An 8,450-nucleotide genomic window follows, 5' to 3' on the forward strand; every position below is an offset into this window, starting at 1 on the left:
AAAACATTTATTCTATACAGTTTAACGTTTGTAAAATAATTAAGTGACATTCTTGTATATCACATACATTTCTTGAAACACATGAACATTTTAAAATGTCAGATCGTTTTTCGTATGGAATTAACAATTTTCATATACATTTAAAAGAATTATTTTCATATACAATTTTCATATATGTTTAACATTTTAAAAATGTTTTATTAAAATTTTCTATAATATCACATCCATTTTTTGAAACAGATGAACACTTTTGAAATATAAGAACTGTTTTTTGCATGGAATCAACATTTTTCACATATATTTAAAACACTTATTTTACATAGGTTTAACATTTATAAAATGTTTTAATAAAAAAATTATAATATCACATAAAGTTAATCGGATGCTTTTGGTTACCTGCATCGTATTTCTTTGGCTACTTTACATACTTGTTCTGATTGGGTCTAGCTGAGCATATGCAAGCAAAAAAATCAACATATGCATGTTGATTGGTTGCATGCATCCCCTCTAGTCTGCATGTGCTGAAACGAAAGGCGGGTTGTTTGTGTGTGCCCTTATTTTAGGAAAAATAGAAGTCCCGTTGTTTGGCTACATTCAAGACAATTGTGTGGTAACCTTCTCGTTGATGTGATGATATTACGAGATGCATAAAAATAGAGCAGCCAGAACAAACTTAATCATGCATCAGATTAACCACACACAAAAAAGTTAACATAGTACAATAAGTTTTAAACGATACCGCAACACATAATATATCCTTAAACGAACAACAACACAGAACTAGGAAGCTAGAGGTCATTTACGCGGTCACGACGAAGGACTCATTGTGCTTCTTGTACCATGGTGACCACCTTCACACCATCATCGTTGGAAATGATCCCCTTCATGGTGTTGGGGGTGAGCAATTTGAACGTCACCACGTGCCCAACCCTGACCTGGTGAATAGCAGCGAAGGTGGCCCAGCCTTGATCAAGGGTGATCCTCTTGTGGATCACCTTCACCATGACCCTCCATGAGCAGCCACTATTCATCTTCAGACTGAACTCCATAGGCATGACAGGAAAGTGCTTTGTGAAGTCCAGAGGCAAAGGCAGGGCCTCCAGCTTCGGAGCAAATATCACCTTGCAAAAGTGGGTTGGTCCTGCCTCCTCATGATAGCTCCTCCGCTTGGCGCTTGGGTGATCCTGCACTGACACGTTCACCAATGGCAGCACGACCTCCTTATCCCTCTCCAATGGTGGTATGACCTCCTTGCCTTTGTCCATCTGCATTATGAACAACACACGGTTCAAAGCTCAGCATCCATTTCTATCGGCCTAACGCTCCTATATTTACCCACACTACTTACCCAACACCGCACTCAAGCCCTTCTCATTTTCACCTGCACTCCTCTTCAACCTCTGTGTTTCACCACCTATCACTCGTCATGAACTCTAACCCTAACCCTTTCCCCTCGAGCATGGGATGGAGGGCCTTCTTCCTCATGTGCTCGGTCTATGATCGCGCGAAGTTGGAGAACACAATGGAAGTGTCCTCGAACATCAGTAGCATGGAAGACATGTAAAAGAAGGTCGGCGTTGTGGCGAAGAAGGCGACGACGAAGGAGTTGAGGATGATGATTCCTGACCCAGGGAAGGGCAGCACTATGTTAGTCGACATCCTTCATTGGGCCATGAATGAGGCCGACTCGGGCGGCGCTCGACACATGGGAAAGTGGGCAAAGTATAGGGGGTACATGCATCCTAACGACCATCATGCCACAACCTACTGGACGATAAGGATTATGGTAGCTCCGAAAGAAGGACAACGATGAGGTGTTGATGATGGTCAACGCGCCAGCGACAGGCGACCGTGCAAGACCCATCGTTCTTGACGAAGACGATGAGGAAGAAAAGAAGATGGCTACGCCCCGCTGCCACTCGACGTGACTCCAGGGTCGCCACGGCTAGACAGGAAGGTTTGTACCCCAATCCCCATCCCTCATCATGTAATAAAAAAAAATTAGCTATGAACTCGAGAAGCCGTCGGTGCATAATCCAATCCCCCACCCTCGATGTGTTCACCCCCTCCCTAACTCTCCAATCGCGTGCTCAAATTAAATCTAGCCCGAGACAAAAGCAATAAATCTAGAGACAAGGCAAAGACTAACTGCCATGGCCGATGCGCTCTAGTGGAGGTTTGCAGTTGCTGTTGTGGTAGCCACTGTCTTGGATCGTCCTGTTGTCGCTCGGGTGATTGCCGCCGCCGTTTTAAGTGATGAAGAGGGAAGAGAGCCGCGAGGAAGGGAGATGAGAGAAATTTACGACTACGCTTTGGGAAACAACGTGACGTCTCGAGACCGCATCCACATGTGCAACCGTCCATGCCGAGGTGCCTATGATTGCACCACTCGGGCCTAGCTCCACAAAAAAAATGGATTTGAGCGTTTCTATGAATGCACACACACAAATGCTTGGAAGTTCATGCTATGGAGGCCCAACAATGAATACAGATAACCGAACGGGTCATTTTGCCCACACGGGCCTCGCTATGGTATATGCGGGTAACCAAACACATCCGTGAACATTTTTAAAATGTGACAACCTTTTTTTGTGTGGAGTGAACATTTTTACATACATTTAAAATAATTATTTTATATATGTTTAACATTTTAATATTCCATGAACATTTTTTAGTATCACGTACATTTTTTGAAACATATGAACATTTTCAAAATGTCACAACCTATTTTTGTGTGGAATCAACTTTTTGCATATGCATTTAGAACATTAATTTTATACACTTTTAACATTTTAAAATGTTTTACTAACATTTTCTTAATATTTGGTACATTGTTTGAAACACTCGAACATTTTAAAAATGCCGCAACCTTTTTTTGCATGGAATCAACAATTTACATATACATTTATTTATTTGCATCTTTCCAAAACAGTCTCAATTGCTCATGCGTTGAAACAAAAGCATCAAATTCTATTAACTCTACATCAACAAGATAGTGAGCCCCTCTCCAAATCTGATGGACCTGTACATATCGCTTAGAGCATGGTTAATAGTATAGCCAACTGCTGGCTATAAGCAGTCTTATAACCCACCTTATAGCTAGCCTGTACAATAGTTAGCTATAAAAAATTACTACTTTAATTATATATGGCCCACGTTTCATTCTCACAAAGCACCTATGAGCACGTGCTAGAGCTGGCTCTTCACGAAGAGCCCGCTTCCCTTCTCTCTCCTCTTCTCTCTCATCCAACTCAACAGAAATATAGTATTTTAATCCTTACAGCCTGCTGACTGTACCTTATTGTACTTGCTCTTACTCGCCCGGGCTCATGGTAGTCGGTTGAAGCATATAAACACATTCTAGCCCAACATTTATGGAGTGGGGACATGTGGCAGGTGTGATGTGGACTCTCTCCGCTCCCTTTGGTGTGGAGTCGGACTTTTATTTTCTTTTGAAGAGAATAGTTGTACTCATGGATGGGTTGTGTCTAGTATTACTCACAACGCTTTTGATGCCGACATCTCGAATCATAGCTAATTAGCTATGGGGCGTTTATTTCGTTTTTTGTGCCATGTCTCAGGGATAAAACGTGTCGTGCTCTCATGTTGTCAGTTGCGCCATGACGTCGTATCATGCTTTGTCTACTCGTGTTTGTGATTTAAGTTGGGCAGGCATAAGGCGATGAACAGCCGGTTTTAATCTTAAATTTGTATTGACTAGTAAGCATGCACGTGCAACGCACGCACATCTAAAACGTTGGCGAAGTGTATTGACATGTTATAAACTTAAAATAATTTTATATAGAAAAATATAAACGTTGGCGAAGTGTGTTGACATGGTATTGATAAAAAAATATATATCATATCACTCAAATTGTATTTTGAAAAGTGCAACACCATTGCGATCCAGTAATTAAGTGAAAAATCAAGTATCTTGCCACGATGACCAATATTTTAAACAAACTGACTTTCAAGATGAACTTACACATGATCAAAAACTCAATTATGAGCACATGCAAGCAAATAACTGAAGTTATGCAACACTTGCTCAATTCTACCAAGGAGTATTCAATACTTGATCAAAGCTCCTCTATACAAGTATGCTATCTTCTCAAGTGGACATGGTAATCTGACTTGGAAGTATACACGTAGCAATATAAAATAAAATTGACTGATTAGGTATGTGGTGTAGTCTCACTTTCTGATATACAGAACAATACGTATGCCCAAATCATAATTATTCCTACAACGTCTAGTTTTCTTACAATAATGTTTCACTTATTATGGAATAGAAAACATCACCTTCTATAGTTGGTGTGTATCCTAGTTGGGTCACAAAAGATTTTCCAATGGTCATTTTCAGACAGCTAATCCTGTTAGAAAGAATGCATCATATATACGCGTGGGTGGTTTATTGATGCATCACAACGGGCAGACCCAAAAAAATGTACTTACCTGGCGATATGCCTGCTTATGTAATAGACGGAGTTTCCTCTCCATTGTGAAGTGTGGACATATCTTTCCAAAAATGGGAATCTTGGAGTTCAGACAAAATTAGAGCATTGCATATGAAACAGGTATTAAGGTTGTTGTATCACTTTGGATGGTAGCCATACCATTGACTATTAATCTGCTAGCTTCCCCATCTTTCCAAAGCATACTATACTGTTGTGAGTTGTGACATGTAAAAAGCAATAAAACATAGATCCATCGGTGGATATGCTAGGATGGCCAAGGAGAATAATTTTTCCATTTATTTTGTACCTTTGAAGCCCCAGCTACATTTTTTGGAAGTTAATTAGCCATAACATCATTAGATGCTGCAGCGAATTTGCATCCAGAATTACCAGCAGAATCGATATTTTGTTATCCGTATTATGCTAAGCACCTGAGTACCAGTAGAAAAATGAATCATTGAATGGTTATTTCACAATGTTGCTCAAGCCATAACATCATTGAAAGCCGGCAATAAATTTATAAGAACTACCTAGTATTATGTTATCGGCTTATGCTAATCATGTAAGTAGCAGTAAGAGTAATCATTAAATAGTTATTTGACAAGGTTGCTCAAACTGCAAAAGGTCATATTTCTTATCAGTTCTTGAACGTTTGGGTGACACAAATAAAATGAAATTTCTTGATCTAGCATGACCTCTATTTATTACATTAAGGTAAACATAAATGTCAATAAAAGACATTATGAGCATGCGACATATTGCTTCCTCATAGCCCATGATTCAATCTCTTGAAACACCAAAACATGTCTTATTTTTAATTCAAACTACAATGTGGAGTAAACTTCATAAAATGCATTTCCTTCTTCTTATCTTATATTTCATATTATATATTAACTCAATGACATAGAAATTCCAATGCTAAAGGAAGCATTCCAAGGACCACATCACCTGCACCCAAGTGAATCTCTTATGAATCAGCAATATACATGAAGCTTGTACCGGCTGCTCGGAAACATAGTCTATCATCTATGAACAGAAGGTCAATAATTGTACAAGGGACTCCAGCATGGCTACTCCAGAACGCAGTGATGGAGCGTAGGCGGGACCAACAGGGGTCCTCCCCCCTCCATGAGAAATTTGTTGTGATAGGCTCTTCCTTTAGCCTAAACTTCCTTCTAATTATCCGGCATCTTTAATCTTCATAGCTCTAGCGGCCCCCTTGGATTTAGTTCACGGTCCACCACTGCCAGAACGTACTTCAAGTAGGTTGTTGATCAGATAAATAGTTAAACATATGAAAATAGAGAAAGCAAAAGGCTGATTCTGACCCGATTCTGACCCAAACAGATAACTTTTATTGTCCATGAATTCTCAACAATTCCTATTATACAGTGAGACATGCTTGAACAAAAATCACCTGCGCAGAACTACAGTTATAGGAAATTATAGAAACGGAATCGAAAGTTGCCCCTTCTTTGAATGTATTCGAGTATAGCATGCAAATGTGGTGCTCGGGACATGAAATGCCTGGGATGAATAATTTTGTGGGCAAATCTGTCAAGATATGGGCTGGAACAAAGATTGACTACTTCCAATTAAACATTCATTTTGAGGAGAGGGAGGGTCCTCACTCCTCAAGCCTTGTGTATAACGTTTGAGAGTGGATTTTCAGCTCCCGGGTGCCTAGGCACCCTCTATAAACAGTAAAATCAAAAGAAATAGAAAATAAAATAAGAAAAATCTGAAACTTTGCAGTATTAAAAATGATGAAAGTTTGTAGGTGTTTGCAAGTTTTCATGCCAAAAAACTATTCGAGGAGCTCTACACACGGAAAATATTTCAATGCTTGAAGTTTTGAGCATTTTTCAGCTGTAATATGAAACTTGTTTGTACATATTTCTCTACATGATATTTTGACATGAAAACTTGTAGGAACCTACAAAGTTTGATCATCGTTGATGCTGCAAAGTTTCAGATTTTTTTGATTTTGTTTTCTATTTTTCTGATTTTACTGTTCATAGAGGGTGCCTAGGCACCCGGGAGCTATCACACCTTTCTCATAACGTTTTCCTCGCCAGAGAAGAGCTCAAGAAGGTGCCAACCAGAGCGTCCATGGCGGCTCTCTGGGGAAGTCATACAGGCACTTGTAGGCTGTACATACAGGTTTATGCGAACAATAGTATCCACATCATTTTGCTGATGAAATAAACCCGTTTTATTCTTTGGAGAAGAATGACCCATGCCCTTATAATCCACCCCAAGGAACAGGTAATTAATTTGGTGTGCGTTAGGTGGGAGATAGTGGAGACTTGGAAGGTTGGATATGGTATGTTTGCACATCTCATGATTGAGAAGCTAGTTGGCCAACTGAAAGTGGGATAACTGGTGAACAAAATCATGAGAGGCGGATGGATCCAATAAACAAATTAAAACACCTAGTGTAACACACACCAAGAACACATAATTCATATGTGGATATAACTTATAACATTAGTTCATAGACTACGAACCACGGAATTGACGTCAAATAGGCAAGGGTCTCGTAATCATACACTGTTCGCCCTACCACCACATTGCCAAGCCAGCCAAAGAGGCCCTGATCAGCTCGAGGATAATTAACACACAGACTGTCCACCACATCCTGGAGAGCAAAGGATCACTACCTGCGCCCTAGTGATGCCAAGCAAGCACATGAATTTAACACGGTTCGAAGGAGGAAAAAATCGGGCAGGTAGAGCACTGGTTGGTGAGTACCTTGTTGGGCGACGGTGAGGTTGATGTTGTAGGTCCAAACGGGCGTGCCGAAGTTGGCGGTCCTATAGCCCTAGTTGGTCGGCGCTGCTCGTCGGCCGGGTGCCAGGCTGCCAGCAACAAAACAAAACAAAATCACATGGCCAGATCGAGGGCGAGGGAGACGGCGATCTCGGTGGACGGACGGGACCGAATCGGTAGTCGAAAGGCTCGCCTCTCATCGTAGGTCGCCGCCCTCTCCCTGAAGTGGTTCTTGCGTGCTCGCCGACACATGCCCGGACTCGGCTCACACTGCCATGGGCTTCATCGGCCATAAATAGGGCCTTTCTAGCCCGACATCATCTTGCCTTCCACTCAATCGATCTTGTCTCGCCCCTCTTCGGGTAGTGTCGCCGCCCTCACGCGATCATCGATTCCGCGAATCCACACAGAGGAGCCGGACGAGCGCCGCAAGGTGGCGCACGGTCGTGGGGAGATCCGCCGCTAGGGGGGAGACGCGCTGGAGCAGAATTGACGGGAACCAGGCGAACGACTCGAGGTGGGCGAGCGGTCGCGGCGAGGTCTGACCATTGCGAGAGCGGCGGAACACTACACGACGTACGGCGCATAGGCCGTTTCCACAAGTCGTGCATGACGATGGGAGGTGGGGTGCTGATTTTGTGGGATTAGATAGGCACTCAGGATTACGGTTTCCTAATTGACCAGGCGTTCATTTTCCTCTGCGATGGAATATGTTCAGTCAATGTAAATTGTTAAGTGCACACAAGAGAACAAATTAGATTAAGGCCAGCCATTAGATTGAGTTTAATAGGACTAATCTTACGGTGGTAATGAGTTTGCGTACACTATGTGGGGTGTGTTTAAAAAAGATAATGTTTGCTCTTTTATAAGTAGTATAGATGATAGAATAAATTTATGGGGCATGAAGATGACAATAACTGCACGAAAACATATGTTCAGTCTACAACATATTTTCAGTCTACAACATATGTTTGTCGTAACACAGATTAATCTTAAGAGAAAACATACTAAACAATAAATTTACCGGCATAAGGCAAGGAAAATATTTTCATACTTGCGCATATATCAGCACTGAACATAATATTAAGAAAATGATACTGAAGTTCATATGGAGAGAGAAACACAACGTTCCGGAGTGTAGACACCAAAAAGCATCTTCGAATGAAGACGTACTTACTTTAGGCTCATTATGCAAGACTCGATACTGTCAATAGAAGAAGA

The sequence above is a fragment of the Hordeum vulgare genome, chromosome 3H (genome assembly GCF_904849725.1).
Source record: "Hordeum vulgare subsp. vulgare chromosome 3H, MorexV3_pseudomolecules_assembly, whole genome shotgun sequence".
Taxonomy (NCBI): Eukaryota; Viridiplantae; Streptophyta; class Magnoliopsida; order Poales; family Poaceae; genus Hordeum; species Hordeum vulgare.